Genomic DNA, 20,376 nt, shown 5'->3' on the forward strand with positions numbered 1-20,376 from the left:
GTGGGGCTAAGGCCACAGGGCCTGTTCATCAAGGCATTGCTGTTTTCTATGGAACATTGCTGGAAAACCAGCGATGCTCCAAGAAAAATCCAGCTGTCACTGAAATATTTATCGTCACAGCACTAAGCATTGATAATACAGCGCTAGCTTGGCGATATCTTCCAGTGATAGCCGGCGATAATTATCGCTGGGGCTTGATAATATGCCCCCTGGTTCTTTTGTAAAGCGCTCTGTCACATTTGGGCAAAGTTAGCGCTATATAAAACAGCATTTAATAAAGAAAAGAAGGATGAGTCCCTCTACTGGAGGTGTCTGGAATTTGACCGCCATTTTGAAATGATTCCTTATTACCCTACGAAATGTATGTTAGAGTGATATTTAACGCACCTCGGTCGGTTTTAAACAAATGAATAGGGTACTGTTGTACGTAATGTTAGCGGACTAGCACCGCAGGGATACACGCAGTCTTTCCTCCCTGTTTGCCTGGCCTCCTGACGTCATGGCCAATCGCACTTCGAGGTCGGCCGTGACGTCAGGGGGGCGCGGCGGATCGGGAGACGGAGCGCGGAATCCTGACTAGCGGTTGTCTCCCCGCCTGCTCCTCGTGGGCCGTTATACTTGTGCATAAAAAGAAATAAAAGTTGTCTTATCAACTCCTATGTTTCGCCTCCCTCACTCTGTCACTACAGGTCCAGATTTCGGAAACAGTTTAGATACTAGTAGGGTAGCAAGGGCCTTACTATATCATTGGCTGTTAGCGTGTATATAAAGGTAATAGATAAATTGATAATTGGCATGAAATTATCATAGGTCATCATATTTATAGAGTTTGTCCATCTGTGGTGCTACGTCAAGAGTTAAACTCGTGACAATATGCGCCGATGGAAGGCGGTGTGTTATATGAACGTCATTTGTATGTATTAGAGGAAGGACAAGCGGGACGAGTCCCTTTACCAGGGTGTCTAGATTCTGTCCGCCATTTTGATACAGTTCCTTATTATGCTACGATATGTGTCAGAGTTATATTTATACGCTCCTCAGTCAATTTAAACAACCTGTGTGCGGATAACAGTCAAATATGTGTGGTGAGAGAGAGTGTGTGTGTGTGTGTGTGTAAGAGAGAAAGAGTGTATGTGCATGTGAGAGAGCGAGAGAGAGTGTGTGTGTGTGCGCGTGTGTGAGAGAGCCAGACAGTGCGTGATGATGGAGAAAGTTGAACGCGTCCACTAAACAGCAGGTGCAGTACCATCAGCTGTTACTAGAGAGCAGACTGCCTAACAACAACCAGCCGCTTCGGGCATATTTGCATACCCAGAAGCCATTGCAAAGTCTCAAACACTTATTATTTATTGTTATCGGTAAAAGAGTGTTTTTTTTAACATTAGGAATCGATATATGCATATATTAGCTTTACATTTTTCGCTTCTCTGTCTTGTTTGTAAAGCTACCGTAATTTTCCTAAATATTTTTTGTAATACGAAGCGGGGGAAACGGTCCTTTTACATTTACCTTTCCTTGATGTTGATGTTCATGCGCACTTCGAGGGGTGATGATAATCGACACCAAATGGTAATTTTTGAAGGATCTTGAAGAATTAAGATTTAAGATCCATATATCTGTCAAGAGAAGAACAATCGTATGTTTGATATAATGGTAGCAAATTATCTGCGTCTGTTGTTAAGCAATCGCGTAGATGCTAAAATGGTAGCAAATTATCTGCGTCTTTTTTTAAGGCATCGCGTTGATGCTAGCAGGGGTGAACTCGAGCTATGTGGGTGGATAGCCGATACAGGGTACTTTATTAGATTATTTTCGTTTGCTTCAGTTACCTTGTAAATATAAGCTTTCCCATTTATGACTGATTGTTAGTGCGGTCTGAAGTAAACAGCAGCCCAGTGCTGCTGTTAACACCGGGGCCACATGTGAAGGTCAGGAGGGCCGTACTTTGAGTGTCACTGTCGTAGAGGAAGCTAATCCTGGAAGGCGCTCTCATAGGGTTGGAAGTCTCACGCCTACTTAGCACACAAGCAGCTTCGCTGGGTCGTAGTGACCAAAGCAATCTGTACATGCCTCCACTGGTTCCTACAGTCAAATCAAATTAATCTTCATTCGATATTTTTCAATCATAAAAGACACAAATACAATACATGCAATGTCATAAATTAGCATTAAAAATTAGGATTCTTATTAGAAAAATATCATTAAAAAGGGAATTTTCCGTTAAAAACGTACGATTCTATATAAATGTTAATATCATTAAGTGATGGTGCATATTTATATTAATAAAAATAATTAACTAATCATAATTATATTAATTTGATTGCTGTGAAATTAATCAACCTTACTAACAAGAATATACGTGGGAATTGCTTTTGCATGGCCTAATTAATACGTAAACTAAATTACGTTTTTGTGTTTCTTTGCTTAAGTTGACCATTTGGAGTGGCCACAAAATGGCTGACATCCCTATTTTACGAATTGACGCCATGGTGAAGGTCTCTGGGTGAAGTGCTCATGCGTCAGCAGCAGTGGCCTTACTTTGACCTGACCCGACTGTGCCTATCAAGGACATACCAGGCGACAAGCCAGCTACCCTGACAGAGCAATAAAAAGATACATGAAACCGGGGAAATTATGAACTACATCTAAAGAAACATTTAATATGTGAGAACTGTGGGGAACTGATTTCATCAACCAATCAGATGCATTCAAAAATATTACTCCTTACTTTTGGAATGTAATTTTACTATAAAAGATGACAGAATAGAGAGGTTGGGACGGCATCTTTGAATTTCCTGACGTTATGCTGACGGAGAAGACGGTGACACTGCAGGACAGCTGTTTCCAAAGACTCTGACAGATTGAACTGATGACTGAGATTTTGACTTAGAAGATGACTTTTAGCCAGAATAGGTAAATATGATGGTCAGCTGCTTGATTAAATAATGATTCAATTTGCAAGTATTTAGATAAAGATTTAAGATTTATTACAAGAACTGTGTCGGGTTGTTATTATTGAGATAATGTATTAATGTGAATAAATTATAGATTTAGCTATCACTTCAACCAGCAGCTAAGCTGATCCATGGCCTATCCATGGGAGGAGTACTAAAAAGTGAAGCTTAGGCCTTAATGAATAGAGAAGGGTAGGAGAATCTATTGCTCATTAGGGTTAAGTGGGTACTTCCTTTCATTACAGCGAATGGAACAATCACCTCCTTAGAAGACAGATTAATAGAGGATGAATGTTGGTGTTATGGGCCCCACCAGCGAATGTAGTGATTGAGTGTGTCTGTGCAATCTATGATCTGTGACGAAGGGAGGGATTTTGCATTCCGCGCTGCATCAGTTTTTCCTGGTAGCAGAGATATGGTTAGCTACTGTTTGGTTTGGTGATTATTGCTTGTAAATAGCTTATTGATTATTGATTATTGATTGATATTGGTTCATGTACTAACACTCTATGTTGAGTTGTGTCGAGTTTTATGTGGTTTTCACAGCTTCTGGGATGTAGGAAGTTTGTAACAGTTCCGTAGTAGAGCAGAGGTAAGCGCTGTTCTCGGGATAGACGGAATTGTTGTTGCCCTGTGGGTACACAGGGGAAACGTGTGACAAGAGAAGTTGCACGTCGCATTGTCTGGGTTCGATTCGATGACATCGTCGTGTGTTACCACTAGAAATATTTTCTGTGTAAAAGAAGTGTGTATGATAGCGAAGGTTACCTGTGAAATTTTGGTCTTTAAGTACCAGGAAACCAAATGGCATACCGATAACGCTTATCACTGAAAAGGTAGCAGGTGTTCTCTGAGCTTGTTAGAAGGTCAAAGTAGAGGTAAGCGCTGCTTTATTTACGTATGTTATAATTCTGTAGTAGGACAGACTGTTCGCTGTTCTCGGGAAAGACAGGATTCTGTGCGAATGTACTACATTTTCTTGTGTGAAAGTGCGTGAACGAAATAGCATTCAGATTAATTGTGAAACTCTGGTTTTATTTCTCAGGAGCATTGGGTCTCCAACTATGTGTCTTAAATACTAGAGAAACAGTTAGCCGATGCTTGTTAGAAGGGTAAGGTAGAGGGATGTGCTACCTTATCAACGGAAGTAACGATTCTATGTCAGGACCGGAGGCTCCGATTATGCTTCTCAATCTTTACTAGAAGCTCACAGCAGCCAATGAAAACACAGAAATAAACCATGTGACAACCATAGAGTCTCTGCTATATAAGGACCCTGCCAGCCCATAGAGTCCTCTTTCTTTGCTGCTCCGCAGCCAGTTAAGTGCATTTTAACTTTTCTCTTCATGACTGTTGATCGCAAGTTGCCTTTATTGCTAAGCGTTGTTGTTGGCATTGTGCTGTATTTACGCGCTATTGCGATCTAGACGTTCTCCTTTAGTGGGACTGTCACTCGTTTTCTGCGTGTCGCGCTGTACGCGCCTACCGGCTTTCCCTCTTCTCATTTAACATTTGCCTTCGCGCGCGCGTGTGTGTCAGCGAGGTTTGTTCCCTCGCATTGCCGGTTATAGTGGAGCGGGAGGTTGAGGAGCGGGGATGCGCATCGGTTTGAAGCGCAGTCCCCTTTCAGCTTCTACGAGCCTCGGCCAGCGCGCATGCGCGGCGGCCATATTGTCCTCATTGGGACTTCAATGAACGCCGGAGCAGCGTTTTTCCATGCTTCTGACCCAGGATTGTAGCGTTTTGGATCCTAAACGGCTCGTTTTTGCTCCTCTGACGCCCTTGATGTGTATTCATTCTCAGGGGCTGTAAAATTGTGCATAGGCTTTGCCTAGAGTGGGGTTTTGTTGCAAGCCCTCCCTCCCTCCACATTCTAAACTTATCCAGAAGTCACCTGTGGGTGTCTGATTAGGGCTTGCCTGGGGTTACCACTCCCCCTGACCTCATATTGGAACTCTAATAATTGGTGAATAAAGCCACTCATTTCCTCCAGGGTCATTTACTGCACTCGTGCTGAAATCATGTCTGAGTACTATGAGGAGGAATACTATTACTATGATGAGGAACCCTCTGGGTCGATGGAATATGACCTCGTTGAGGCATTGGACGCGGGTGTCCAGCATTCAGTAAACTCAGCTTTGGTGAGGGCAATGGGGCCCCTAAAACGCCACCTTTGCTCTTATGCACAGCAACAAGGTTGGCTGCCAGCATCTGGCTCCCGCACTAAATCTGGGGGTAAAGTAAGGGCGAACCCACACGCCGCTGATTTCGCAAAGTTGGCCAAGTCAATGGCGGAGCAAGAACGCTCGGCTTCTAGGGAAGCTACAATAACTGAAATTTCCCAGGAGGATGATGGCCACGATACTTCCCCGGACCCTACTTCTGACGAAGAGGAATCCCCTCGACCAGCCAAAAAGGCACGGAAGGAAAAGCATGCCGGTCCGTCCTCGTCACCCAAGGTTCTCACCTTTGAGCCGGCGGATATTATCCACCCTAATTCTTCTTCCTGGTTGCCGTCACAGGAAGTGGCGGACTATGTCCAGTCGCATTTGCGCCAAGCATTTGATACCGATGTGCGAACTCGGCTGAGGTCGGAGTGCCCTAGGCCAGACCTGGCGGACAAAGTGGCGGCTACCCCGGAAGTGGACCCGTCAATGTTGACATATTTGAAAAAATATTCCAAAGACCCCAAGAAAGGCCTGGATAGGTCCTGGAGGTCCTGCCAGGATAAACTGCTGGACGTCATTGGTCCCCTGACGAAGATTTTAGAGATGGGTTTTCGGGCCAAAGAGTCGGCCCTCTTAATTAATCCGGATGAGCTGATTGGCTGGGCACAGCGGGCAGTGTGCCAACTAGGCAACGCTAATTGTGCGCTATCGACGGAGCGGCGCCGATCCATCCTCCTGAAATTAGATCCCAGGTTAGCTGAATTGGCCACGTCCGAATCAGGTCCGCTGGCCCAAGGTCTGTTGTTTGGCCAACCTTTTTTAAAGGAACTCACAAAGTTTGTGGCCACCTTCAGTGGGCTGGACAAGGCCCAAGGTTCTTTGAAGCGGGCTTTCCGCCCGGTTTTCGGCAGGGCCGGACGCTTTCGTGGGCGCTCGTTCGGCCGGGGCTACAATCAAGGCGCCCAGCGAGGTCAGCAAAGAGGAGGTTACCAAGACAATTCTGCCAATACCTCCAATTTCTACCCCTCCCGCCGTTCAAGGAACAGATTCCGCAAAGGTGGCAGATTTGGAGGGAACTCCAACAACCAGCATGATGCCGCAAACTCAGGTGAGCCTGATTCCTTTTTCGGAGGTGCTTTTGGGGGGCAGGGTGGCATTTTTTCTAGACAAATGGCGCGAAATTTCGCAAGATGCATGGGTGTTGCAGACTGTACAGGGTTACAGGTTAGAGATGTACAACTCCCCTTCGCAGAAGTTCCGCCCGCCCCCGCTGTCTTTTTCCCAACAAGATCGCGCTTTCATCACGGAAGAAGTCAACTGCTTGTTACGGAAAGGCGCGATTGCGCCTTCCGTGGTACACCCGCATGGTTTCCTGAGCACAGTCTTTCTGGTGGACAAGAAAGGAGGCGGATCCAGATTAGTGCTGAACCTCAAAGAGTTCAACTCCTGGATTGTTTACAGGCATTTCAAGATGGAAGGCATCCATCTATTACGCGATCTCCTTCAGGAAGGAGATTGGATGGTCCGATTGGACCTCAAGGACGCGTATCTGTCCATTCCCATTTTTCCCCCCCACAGGAGGTTTCTTCAGTTTATCTGGGAGACAGTTTGTTACGAGTACAAAGTCCTTCCATTCGGCCTCTCGTCAGCACCGTGGTGCTTCACGAAGCTTCTGAGACCGGTAGTGGAGTCTCTCAGGGCTCGGGGAGTCCGCCTCATAATATATCTGGACGACATAATAATTTTGGCGTCCTCCCCTCAGACGGTCCAAACACACCTCTACTGGGCGATACATCTACTGCAGAGTTTGGGGTTCATCGTCAACCCACAAAAGTCGATGTTGGTTCCCTCGCAATCCATAGAGTTCCTAGGGTTCTTGATAAACTCTCTATCATGCCAGCTCTTGCTGCCAATGACAAAGATAAAGTCAATCAAGAGGGAACTGCGAATTGTCCTTCGCAAGAAAACGACTTCCCTGAGATCGTTGGCCCGCGTGGTAGGCCTACTGTCTTCCTCCATCCAAGCGATCTTCCCGGGCCCCCTTCACTACCGGGCCCTCCAGCGGCTCAAGATCCGACATCTCCGGAAAGGTCTCAGCTACTCAGAACAGATCCCTCTCTCCGAAGAGGCGAGGCTGGAGATGGAATGGTGGTTGAATCACATGGAGGCCTGGAACGGCCGAGCGCTTTTTGGAGCGGCTCCGGATGTGATAATCGAATCGGATGCCAGCCGATGGGGTTGGGGAGCCCGTTGCGACACATTGACCACGGGTGGTCGCTGGTCTTCGGAGGAATTGCGCTTACATATCAATTGCCTAGAGCTATTAGCCGGTTCCTTTGCGATCAGATGTCTTTCGCCGCAGAAGGCGGATTGTTGTATCCTCCTCCGGATGGACAATATATCGGCGGTACGCTACGTCAACAAGTTGGGTGGTACCAAGTCGAGGATGTTGGCGGAGATCGCCAAGGATTTCTGGCATTTCTGTCTGCAGAACAGACTTTCGGTCGTTGCAGAATACCTTCCCGGCTCCAACAACCAGGTAGCAGATTGGAATTCCCGCCATCTGCAAGACTCCAGCGATTGGAGGTTGTTACCCACAGTGTTTCGACGCCTGACACAACTTTGGGGCCCTTGCCTGATAGACTTATTTGCATCTCGACTGAACAAGCAAGTTCCACAATTCTTCAGTTGGAGGCCGGATCCAGAGGCGATAGCCACGGATGCCTTCCTACAGGAATTGCCGACAACTCTCTGCTATGCATTCCCTCCGTTTCTCATGATCCCCAGGGTCCTAGCGCGAGTCAGGACTTTTCGCGCGGAACTCATATTGATCACCCCTTTGTGGAGGGCTCAGGCATGGTTTCCGGTAGTGTTAGCCATGAGTTGTGCGATTCCGATTCTTCTTCCACGGGTGCACAACCTATTGCTGGACCCTCTTCAGAATCCTCATCCCTTGGTGGCATCGGGCCAGCTCCCACTCGTTGCTTGGCGGGTTTCAGGGACAGATGGAGTGTCCCGGGCCTTTCACGCGAAGCTAGCAACTTCATCAAAGAGGCCTGGTCGGCCAACACCCATAAGAGATACTCCTCATCTTGGAGGAGATGGTGTGATTGGTGCGCTCAACGGGACGTGGATCCCGCTACGGCACATGTCTCTTTAGTGGTCAACTTCCTAGCCTCCTTAGCTTCCTCCAGTTTAGCGTACAGGACGGTCAACAACTTCCGGTCCGCGATATCGGCGGGACATCTTCCTTTAGACGGTAAACCCATAGGGGAACATCCTCTGGTATGTAAATTGCTGAGAGGGGTCAGGATGGTGAAACCTCCTTGCCCAAAGTATTCTCATCTCTGGGACGTCTCGGTGGTCCTTAGATTTCTTGAAGCCTGGCCTTCCAACAGATTCTTATCTCGGAAACAACTTTCGGCCAAGTTAACTATGCTCCTATGTTTGGTTTCTTGCAAACGGGTGTCAGATGTACGGGCACTGGATTTGGCAGGGCGTAGATTTACCCCGGACGGTGTGCATTTCACTCTATCCAAGAGAACCAAGTGCAACACCACTTCAGTCACGTATCCAAGTTTTCCTACTAATCCTAAATTGTGCGTGGTGCAGTGTATTAAGGATTACGAGGTAAGTACTGAAGAATTTCGTACTAATATGCAAGGACAGTTGCTTATTGCTCTGCAGAAACCATTTCGCCCAGTGACTCCAGCCACTTTATCTAGATGGATGCGTTGGCTCATGGGCGAAGCGGGAATTGATACCTCCAGATTTGGAGCGCATTCTGCACGCGGAGTCATGGCTTCGAAAGCATATTCGTCAGGTGTCAGCCTGGTAGATATCATGAATACAGCTGACTGGTCTAATGAGAGTACCTTCAAAACGTTTTACTATAAACCCATTGTGAATATTGCGTCAATGGTGGTGGATCAGCTTTGAACAAGCATAATCGGAGCCTCCGGTCCTGACATAGAATTAAAAATTTGCGAACATTCGTGACAAGAATTTTCAATTCTATTAAGGACTACGGAGGCGAGGATTATCCCACCCAGAGATATACATTGTTTGATGTAATGTTTCTTATTCATCTTGCTTTACGCATGGTATGTTATGATGCTTATATTTCATCATGTGATGTTTGCTTATGCTACGGATTTGCATTTCTCTGTGTACTGTTTTCCCCCCCCTTTTTTTCTCATACTGTGATGTGGCTTTACTGAGCACTCTGGAACAGCTTTTATGGGGTGTTTCCTTTCCTTTCTTCCAGGAACAGACAGCAAGTAAGCTGGACTATGGTTTATCGGTGACTGGATGACTACCGTTCGGTACTCCGCTCCCGTGCAAGTTTGTCTGGATCGGGATCCAGGAAGAAGTTCGGCCCCGTTGGGCTTACAGTTCCTTGGTTGGTGAAGGCCCTGGCTATCGGTGATCCTCGAGAGCAGGTCGTGCATGGACTTAACTACCGTTCCAAAGAAAGAGGACTCTATGGGCTGGCAGGGTCCTTATATAGCAGAGACTCTATGGTTGTCACATGGTTTATTTCTGTGTTTTCATTGGCTGCTGTGAGCTTCTAGTAAAGATTGAGAAGCATAATCCTCGCCTCCGTAGTCCTTAATAGAATTGAAAATTCTTGTCACGAATGTTCGCAAATTTTTAATTCCGTAGTAGGGCAGATGTAAGCGCTGCTCTCGGGAAAGACGGAATTCTCGTGAGAAAGGTCTATTGCTGTTCTTTGGTTAGCGAAGCGGACAATGGAGATGTTTTTGTGTTGTTACTAATAGAATTGTAAAAGTTGCAATAACAGTTCACTGAGCGGACTTGTGAAGGAGGGGTAGACAGGAGCAGAGCTGCCGCAGCGGCTGCTGACGTCAGAACGACCGCGCTGGGATTGGACAGTCGGTCAGAAGTGTAAAACGCTCCGGATTGGTGCGTTAGTGTAAAGCCGCGCTAGGAGTGGAGAAGTACAGGGTGACGTAAACGCTTCCCATTGGTGCGTTAGTGTGAGTCGGGCTGGGATTTGAGGACAGAAACAGTGACGTAGACGCTCCTGATTGGTGCGTTAGTGTGAGTCGCGCTGTGAGTGGACAGAATAGCGGTACAGTTGTAGAGAGACTAGCGATACACGGAAACCAAGAAAATGTATTACCAGCCGCCAGAAAAGAAGAAGTCGTGGTTTGGTAAAATCAAAAAGTGGTTTAAGAAAGACAAACAGGTCAAAACTAGGCAAGGACAGTTACTTCCTCCACCGAAAACCCCCGCATCTTTGATGATTGCGAAATACGGGTATCATACTTGTATTTGGTTAGACAATTGGGTAAAATATACCCAGGACGATGGAGTCCTGGCATTTCCAGAGCATGGTTCCTTTAATTTGGCCGTTTTAAGGAATCTAAGGGAGAAGATGATGTATTTAGGACCTAGACCGACGCAGTTTGAGGCATTGACGGAGTGGGAAGACGGAATTCATGAGCGAGAAAAGCAAAGAAATTGTAGAAGTTACAGACATCTGTTTGGTAGACCGTATGGACATGAAACGCATGAGGATCGAATGAAAAGGTGGTGAAATGCAAGTATGACTGAGGGTGTGTTTTCCGTAAGAGCGGTACGAGAGATTGAAGGAAGAAAATGTGTGGAAAAGAGGATTAATGTGGAATCAAGAGGTTACGGAGCAAATGAATCAGATGATGATGTGCTGGATGATGTGTTTTATAAAAATCCACCACCGTACCAACCAGACCCAGAAATGTTGACACCAAACGCTCCAATGAGAGAAACATTACGAGTTATCAAGACTGAGGCTATGTCACCAGATTTAGAAAAGAGAAACTCCATTAGAGAAGTAGAAAAGCAGTCAGAGAATAGAGTTAATAGTGAAAATTCAGCGGAATTGGCCAAAACTACTCTAGAATTAACAGAGAAAATAAGAGAATGGACTAAAAATCTAGAAGCTGTAACAGTTCCAGTGACCATAGGTCCAGTAATGCCTATATTTGAGAAGCAAAAGGATAGCGAACATTGCTTGACGGTACCTTACAGGAACCATAATTTGGTTGAAAGTCCAGAACGGAGTCAAAATGAGAATCCGTGGGGACCGAGAATAAATATGTTTAAACCAAATGTTTCAAATAATCCATTTATAAGTCAGAATTATGCTGAAAAGAGTAGAATGACAGTAGAAACATTGTTGGAACCCCAGAGAAATCCAGAACAGGGTAGCGTAGAAAACCCAGTAGGACCTTCTGTGGAGGAACTAAGTGAATGGTTAAAAGGGTTACAGAAACAAGAAAAAGAATCCCAATCAATAGATGTGGCCAAGTTACGGATGGTATTAGAAGAATTAATCGTAGGGACTATTCCCATAGAAAAATTGAAAAATTATCAGGATGAGGAATTGTTATTCCTGTGCAAAAGCGTGACAGGGAGAGCAAAAAATCTACATGAGAGACTAGGGGGAGTTGCGAATGAAATGGGAATAGATATTGATAAGGTAAAAGCCTTACAGAAACCCTATCAAGTTGATTTTACTGAAAAGGACATTGAAAATCAGAACACCACAGGACAGTTAGGTCAGATTAAGGACATAATCATTTTATTGAGAAAATGGGGAGACGTGGATAAATGGAGAATTAAATGGTATAGAAAGCGTAACGATGCCTCAGAAAAGACAGTTTCGGCATTCCCTGTTAGAGAGAAAGAAAAGGCAGTAACTGAATATCCCATGAGGGAGATTCCAGGAGGAGGATATGTACTTGTCCCATGGACAAGACAGGACATTTTGTCATTTACGAATGATTTCCCTCGACTACGCGAAAAGCCCGTCGAGTGGTACCGGCAGGTAGACAGATTTGTAAAATTGTCTAAAGTACTATGGATAGATTTGAATAGTCTATTTGATATAACAGTACCTGCAGACTTATGGACAGAATGCAAATTAATGATCAACTGGCCAACTCAGGAGTACCCTAGGGATCCTAAGACAGGAGCTCCAGACCCGGAAGTAATGAAGAAATATGAACAGGTTATAGTATTTTTGAAAAACAAAGTGCCCCCTAAAGAGACAGATTGGGTAAAAATTGACCGAACACATCAGGAAGGAAAAGAGTCAGTACATGCATACTATGAGAGGCTAATTCAAGCCTTTAAACAGTTCAGTTGAGATGAGAACCTGAGTGATAAGGATTTGAGTCATTTCGTATACAGATTTGTATATGGGTTACGTCCAGAAATTGGTGACATGATAAAACAACATGCGGTTGATTGGCAAAATAAGAAAATAGATGAAGTATTGAGACATGCCAAATATTTCAGTGATGAGATAGAGGCCAAACAGCAAAAATTGAAAGAAAAAGCAATGTGGGCACAGGTGAAGGTAGCTGAAAGGCAGGAAGCTCAGTTAGTCGAACAAGCAAATAACCCAGGAACTAAACCAAGATTTGGCCCAGGAAAAGGGAAAGGTAATATAGAAGAAGCTAAAAAGAAGTTCCCATGCCATAATTGCGGTAGGTTAGGGCATTGGAAATCCGAGTGTAAATTTCCTCCAAGTACTAATAATGAAAATCCATCATTGAATCCACAGGTGCAGAATGAGGTGAGTGGTCAACTGCAGCAACAGCAGCAGGTGGTTACCTCACAGAATCAGGTGCCAAAACCACCTTTTCCGCAGAGCAGAAACACTCAGAAGTATAATAATGAATCGGGATGCTACAATGAAGAACAGGTAAACAAACCGCCACGCGCTCGCGCAGTTTCGCAGTATTGGCTGCAACGCAATGAAAGTGATTCAGAAGGAGGCTATTGACGCTGCCGAAGGGAGGAAGAAGAGTGCGTACTTGGCGCAACTCTAGAAGTAGACCAGACAGGACCATTTGTAGATGGGAAGGTTAATGATGAAAATATTACTTTCTTAGTGGATACTGGTGCTACTCGATCAACTGTTAGATCAGCTGATGTTAAGAATCTTCCTCTTTCGGATGAAACAATCCAAGTAGTTGGTGTATCCAACAGTCAAATAAAGACATATTTGACAGAACCTGTAAAAGTTAGTATAGGGAAAATTTCAGAGATACACCGCTTTGTTGTGTGCGACACCAGTCCTGTAAATCTATTAGGTAGAGACCTGTTGTGCAAAATGAATTGCACCATATTCTGTACTCCAGATGGAATAGCATTTGAAACGCCAGATGAAGATGTATTGTATAAAATGACCATAGCTAACAGAGAAAATGAGGTTACTGAGACTTATGCAATATTCAACCCTGATGAATTACCTAAAGAATTGAAGAAGTCTGTGAAAGCGGAAGTATGGGATTTTACCGGAGAGGATGTAGGGCTAATGAGAAATATAGATTCAGTAAAAATAACTGTAAAGAAAGGAATAAGGTATCCAAATATCCCTCAATAAAAATTGACACCTGAGATAATTGAAGGAGTAACCCCAATAATTGAGAAAATGATCAAACAAGGAATTCTAAGAGAAATAATGAGTAGTCCATGTAATTCACCCATAATGGGACTGAAAAAGCCTAATGGGAAGTTCAGGATAGTGCAAGACCTGAGAAAAGTAAACAAAATCGTTGTGTCATGTTGTCCCATTGTGCCAAATCCATCAGTGATTTTGTACCAGATTCCCCATGATGCGGAATGGGATACAGTAATTAATCTATGCCATGCTTTCTTTTCTATCCCATTGCATCATGATAGCCAGCAAATTTTTGCATTTCGGTTTGGAGAGCGGATTTTGTCATGGTGCCGAATCCCACAGGGGTATACAGAAAGCCCCTCAATATTTAATCAATTGTTGAAGAAATCATTGGAAAATTTGCAAATGTCCGAAAGTTGAGTACTAGTTCAGTATATCGACGACCTTTTGGTGGCGTCGAAAACACGTGAAGCTTGTGAGGTAGACACTATAGCACTACTAAATCATTTGGCAGATGGAGGACTGAAAGTGTCACCAGCAACATTGCAGTATTGTAAGAAGGAAGTACAATATTTGGGACATAAAATTGAGAAAGGACTGAGGAAAATAACAATAGACAGAATCAGAATCATAAAAGGAATGAGAGCTCCCATGACTCAAAGAGAGGTGAGAATGTTTCTGGGAATGGTAGGGTACTGCCGTCAGTGGATTAGTAATTTTTCCCTGATCGCAAAGCCCTTGTTGCGTTTGACCAGGAGTGATGTAAAAGATCCCCTGGAATTGAACAAAGAAGAATTGGCAGCATTCAAACGACTGAAAGATGGTTTGTGCGAAGCACCAGCACTAGGCATGCCTGATTACGAGAAAGAGTTTGAGTTGTATTGCAGTGAGAGAAATGGATGTGCACTTTCTGTGTTGATCCAGAAACATGGAAGGTTGAGGAGACCGATTGCATACTTTTCATCAATGCTTGACCCAGTAGCTGCAGCTTTACCTGGGTGTTTGAAGGCAGTGGCTGCAACACGTCGAAGCTTGGAGCAGAGTGAAGGAATCGTGATGGGATATCCATTGAGAGTGTTTGTACCTCATGATGTGGCGATTCTTTTAACAAGGAGTCATACTCAGTATATGACACATAGTCGGCTGACTAAGTATGCAAAGGTCATATTAGGTGCAACAAATGTGAGCCTTGCGAGGTGTTTGAATGTGAATCCTGCAAATTTGTTACCTGATGCTGAGAATGTGAAAGTGAGAGATGAAGCAGATCATGATTGTTTGGACGTGCTTGAGTATTGCACAAAGCCACGACCAGATATTAAATGTGTACCTTTGCCAGAAAGTGATTTCGTGTTGTTCGTTGATGGGTCATGTTTGAGAAAAGATGAAGGAGTACTAAGTGCAGCATATGCAGTATGCACGGTTGCAGCAGTGATGGAAGCATCTTACCTGAAAGGAGTAAGGTCAGCCCAAGTAGCTGAACTTGTTGCTTTGACCAGAGCATGTAAAATTGGGAAAAGTGTGAGAGTGACCGTGATAACTGACAGCCAGTATGGCTTCGGGGTCGTCCATGATTTTGGCCAATTTTGGCTACAAAGAGGTTTCCTGACCTCAAGTGGAACCCCTATTAAGAATGCTGAAGTGGTTGGAAAATTGATTGAGGCGATACAGCTGCCTAGACAATTGGCGGTGGTGAAATGGGCTGCCCATAGTCAAGGTAGTGATTACATCACTACCGGAAATAGGTACGCCAATGATATGGCACAGTATTGTGCACGGAATCAGAATTCTGTCAATCGGGCAAAGGAAAAGGAAATGTTTTCTTGCTCCTTAATGTTTACTAACATTGTGGGAACTTGGGAAGAAGTGAGACAATTGCAGGAAGAGTCAGGAGATGAGGAAATGAAACAGTGGATAAAAGCAGGGTGTGCACCAAGAGAAAAGGACCGTGTGTGGGTCTATCGAGATGGAAGACCAGTAATGCCTGATAGCATGATGTCTACCATGGCACGGATGTATCATGGCCAGGGACACATAGGGAGAGACGCCATGATCAGGTCCTTTAAGCAGACCTGGTACAATCCAAAATTCAGACTTGTAACAGAAAGTCTATGCCAGAGATGCCTAATATGTCAGCAATACAATCCTGGGAGAAAGACAGTGGTGAGTCTAGGAACCATGGGCCGAGAAGGAGGGCCTTTTACCAGAATGCAGGTCGATTTCATTGAAATGCCTCCATGTAACAGACTGAGGTATGTCTTGGTCATAGTCTGCCTATTCTCCAGGTGGGTGGAAGCATTCCCAACAAGAAGAAATGATGGGATGACAGTGGCAAGGCTACTTTTGAGAGAATTCATCCCCAGGTTCGGGTTCCCAGTGACCCTTGAATCAGACAGAGGAGGACATTTCCATAATGAGATCATAAAATTGATTAGTGAAGCATTGAATGTACAACAAAAATTACATTGTGCCTACCGACCAGAGGCTTCTGGTGTGGTTGAACAGATGAATGGTACGATGAAAAATAGGATTGGGAAAATAAGTTTAGCCACAGGTATGAAATGGCCTGATGTCTTGCCTCTAGTACTAATGACAATCCGAGCAATACCAGACAGAACTACAGGGTTAATTCCTCATGAAATAATCATGGGATGAGCAATGAGGCATGTGTACATTCCAGTCAACAAGCTGATGACAATAACTGATGACATGGTGTTGGAATACTGTAAAGGCCTGGCTGACGCAGTTCATGCTGTGTTTCATCAGGTTGGAGCGGATGCCACCACACTTGAAAGGAAGCCAGCCCATGATCTGAGCCCAGGAGACTGGGTAAGGATAAAAGTCCACAGAAGAAGAAACTGTTTGGTTCCAAGGTGGGGAAAACCAAGACAAGTCATTCTGATCACAACAACAGCTGTGAAGTGTGCTGGATAGAAAAACTGGATCCAGGCCAGTCATACTTTGAGGATATCAAATCCAGTTGACAGCAAAGAAAAGGAGTATTATGACGAATCAGAATCAAGTACTGAATCAGATAACGAAGAGCCAAAAACACAAGAAAACTCCGAAAGGGGGGAAACAGAACAAAATCAAGATTTGGTCCCCAGAAGTATCTCTCTGAGAAGAAGATTGCAGATTTCTGATACCAGTTCAGATTCTAAAAACGAACAAGGAACACAGGGTCCTCAAAAAGAACACAGAAAGAAGAAAGAAAAAGACAATGAAGAGACAGTAAAGGAAAGTCGGGAGAAGGAAGTTTCAGACAAAAGGCTGAGGAAGATTCCACCAGAAATAACCAATTCAAGTGAGCAAGGGACAGGTACAGAGAGAGAGGGACAGATTGCGGAAGACCCCCGAGGAGGTGTAGGGAACTGCAACACCCAGCTAGGTGAAGGGACAAGTAGCCAGCAGGAAGATTGCGTGTCGGAGACCCGAGGAGGGACAGAAGTAGGGAAAACAAAACAAGTGGTGGAAAAAGAAGTCGTTGAAAAGGAAAAGCAAGTTGAGGCTGAGTCTGAAGAAAGTGAAAATGAAATACCCGAAGGTCGAGTTCTAAAGAAAAGAGCTTGGAGAGAAGAAAAGAATAATAAAGAAGGTAAACAGAAAAAAGTTAAAAAGGATGAAGTGTGGCCAAACAAAATAAAGAGATTGAGATATCGGCTGACGCGAGTGAATTCACCGAGAGCTGAACAGGTGAATGAAGTGACAAGCCAAGAAAAATCGAAAGAAGAAGAAACAACTGAGAATAAAGAAAGTAAAAGAACGAGGAAACCTAACCAGAAGTATAAGTCACCGGAATGGACGTACGTGGCTCTGACTGAAAAAGAAGAAGAGGCAGATAGTCAAGGAAATCCAGAGGAGGCTTTACTGAAAGTGGTTGAAGAAGAAGCAGAAATCCTGAGAGTTATCTTATCCGACATCGGAGAAGAAGAAACGGAAAATCAGGAAATTCTGTACTTGGATGAACAGAAAGAAGTGAAAAACGATGAAATGCCAAACTGAGAAAATCTAGAAAACTACTAATGAAGGAATATTAAATTTGAGTCAAAAGATAAATACTGGTAGAACCAAGTAGGGGCTTAGAGCCGTAAGGTTAGAAAACTAGTTGTGAAGTAAAAGAGGCTAAGTCAAAAGACACGGTCCAAATTAACAAAGATGGCTAACATAGATAGTAGCAAAAGTAGATGTACATTCATGAAAAGATGGTGTAAAATGTGTTGTTGTTGTACAGGATTATTAATGCTTCTATGGAGCATACTTGCTCTTCTAATTTCTTTTAAGGTTACTATAGATACACTAGAAGGACACACTGAAAACATTACTAACATAGGGAAGATTCAAAAGGTAGTTCCGACTAGAATAGATAATAATTATTTACATAAAGATAGGTCTATTAATGATTTTTCAAATAATGTGTTTTCAAAGTTATTGTATGAATATGTAAAAACCATGGACGTAAGGGACTTCTACGTATGCATGCAGTTACCTGCATCTGTGTCAGAAGGAGTGACTTATCATCACCTTCCAGCAATGTATGGAATAGCATGTAGTGTAATAGCTAGTTTATTTTATCAGACAGGTAAATTAGAATATTATTTACAGATGTAGATAACATTTTTGTGCAAGTACCTGCTAATAACAAACTAAACAAAGTAAGACCTGCTAAGGTATTAGGTGAATTTTTCTTAGAAACTATAGAACTAACATTAAAATATATTTTTAGAAACAATTTGACTTGCAGTTTGAAGAAAGAGGAAAAGACATTCTTGGACATGGTTGAAGAAAGGAGATTGAAAATGCAAAGAAATGTAGCAGAAGAAAAAGGGGAGAAAACAGTCTGGGATATAGAAAAGGAAAAACATTTGAAGGGTGAAGCTAGTCCAACTATAGCTCTAGATGTGCTTCAGAAAGGTAAGATGTGCATTAGAAGGAATCAAACTGCATATGATAATTATTTTGTAGGTAATAGTGAATGCCATGATACATACCGAATCATGGGTGGATGGGGGTTTAAAGGTGGAAGAGATCCAGTTTTCCCTGGACTATATTTTATCTGTGGGAACAGGGCATATTATCGTTTGCCAGACCATTGGCATGGCTCATGTTACGTAGGCCTGGTTTTTCCAAAAATCTTTCCCATGGACAGAGGAGAAGATGGTGTACATAGTTTAGGTAATAATTTAGTACGTAGTAAAAGAGAATCCTGGACAGAGATTATAGGTGATATCTTTGCAGCATTGATACCAGCAGTGGGAATATCTTTGAATGCAGACAAAATTAGAAAATTACCAACAGTAGTGGATCGCTTGTCAACAAGCACCGCTGGAGGATTTATATTAGTAGATACTGAAATGGTTGCCATGCGTGCTATGGTAATGCAAAATCGACTTGCCCTTGATATATTATTGGCAAAAGAGGGTGGAGTCTGTGGAATGCTGAAGGTTCAACATTGTTGCACTTACATTCCAGACGAAAGTAAAGATTTGAAAATTTATATTAAGAATATTATAGAATTGCATGACGAAATTGCACCACTGGAGGTTGAAAGTGTTTGGGAAAGGATTGGTAAGAAAATAGCTGCTATTAAGAATTTCTTAGTTAAAATAGGTAGTACATTTATAGGCAAAATATTATTTCCATTAACATGTGTGATTTTCGTATTATTAATATTAAGATTAGGTTGTATGTGTTGTAAAAACAAGAAAACAAAGAATAAAATAAAAAGAGAAAAACCAAAAAGAACAGAAAAGGATCCAGATAGAGATTTAGAGGAGATAACATTAGAAGAGTGGAAAGAGAGGATGTATACAACAGTAAAAAGAGAAGAAGAAGAAACTGAATTAAGAATAAGAGCAAGAATACATTTTGAGTTTCCGTAAAAGGGGTAAATAAATTTAGTGTTGTTGTGGTGATAAAATCACCAAAGGGGGATTGCTGGAACAGGGTTTATTTAAAAAAAAAATTGTATATCCTCTCCAATTTGCATATTTATATTAATAAGAATAATTAACTAATCATAATTATATTAATTTGATTGCTGTGGAATTAATCAACCTTACTAACAAGAATATGCGTGGGAATTGCTTTTGCATGGCCTAATTAATATGTAAACTAAATTGTGTACGCATATTGATCATAGATAATTAGAATATTGCATGAATATATGTTGCTTTCGTGATGTAATTGTGATTTGTCCTTTGTTAATGTGAATATAACCCGCATTAAGCATTGCTTCTGCTAGATAAATACACACACATATGGGTATTAGTAAGGGGATAACATTCTATTAGTCATTTCCATGTATTAATTACGTTTTTGTGTTTCTTTGCTTAAGTTGACCATTTGGAGTGGCCACAAAATGGCTGACATCCCTATTTTACGAATTGACGCCATGGTGAAGGTCTCTGGGTGAAGTGTGCATGCGTCACTAGCAGCAGCAGTGGCCTTACTTTGACCTGACCCGACTGTGCCTACCTAGGACATACCAGGCGAGAAGCCAGCCACCCTGACGGAACAATAAAAAGATACATGAAACCGGGGAAATTATGAACTACATCTAAAGAAACATTTAATATGTGAGAACTGTGGGGAACGGATTTCATCAACCAATCAGATGCATTCAAAAATATTACTCGTTACTTTTGGAATGTAATTTTACTATAAAAGATGACAGAATAGAGAGGTTGGGACGGCATCTTTGAATTTCCTGACGTTATGCTGACGGAGAGGACGGTGACACTGCAGGACAGCTGTTTCCAAAGACTCTGACAGATTGAACTGATGACTGAGATTTTGACTTAGAAGACGACTTTTAGCCAGAACAGGTAAATATGATGGT

At 43.2% G+C, this 20,376-nt stretch overlaps 1 long non-coding RNA gene across 2 annotated transcripts; it reads left to right on the plus strand.

The window, feature by feature from the left end:
- Window positions 1-1,522: 1,522 nt before the first annotated feature.
- LOC146835315 (uncharacterized) lies at window positions 1,523-20,339 on the plus strand. 2 transcript variants are annotated; one of them, XR_014960418.1, is made up of 4 exons: window positions 1,523-1,569; window positions 12,699-12,839; window positions 18,262-18,449; window positions 19,873-20,339. It is a non-coding gene; the product is annotated as an uncharacterized LOC146835315 (long non-coding RNA). The 2 variants fall into 2 exon arrangements; XR_014960417.1 differs by lacking the exon at window positions 18,262-18,449 and having other exon boundaries at window positions 1,529-1,569.
- The last annotated feature ends 37 nt before the right edge of the window (window positions 20,340-20,376 follow it).

The sequence above is a fragment of the Triturus cristatus genome, chromosome 4_2 (genome assembly GCF_964204655.1).
Source record: "Triturus cristatus chromosome 4_2, aTriCri1.1, whole genome shotgun sequence".
In the NCBI taxonomy this organism is placed as follows: domain Eukaryota; kingdom Metazoa; phylum Chordata; class Amphibia; order Caudata; family Salamandridae; genus Triturus; species Triturus cristatus.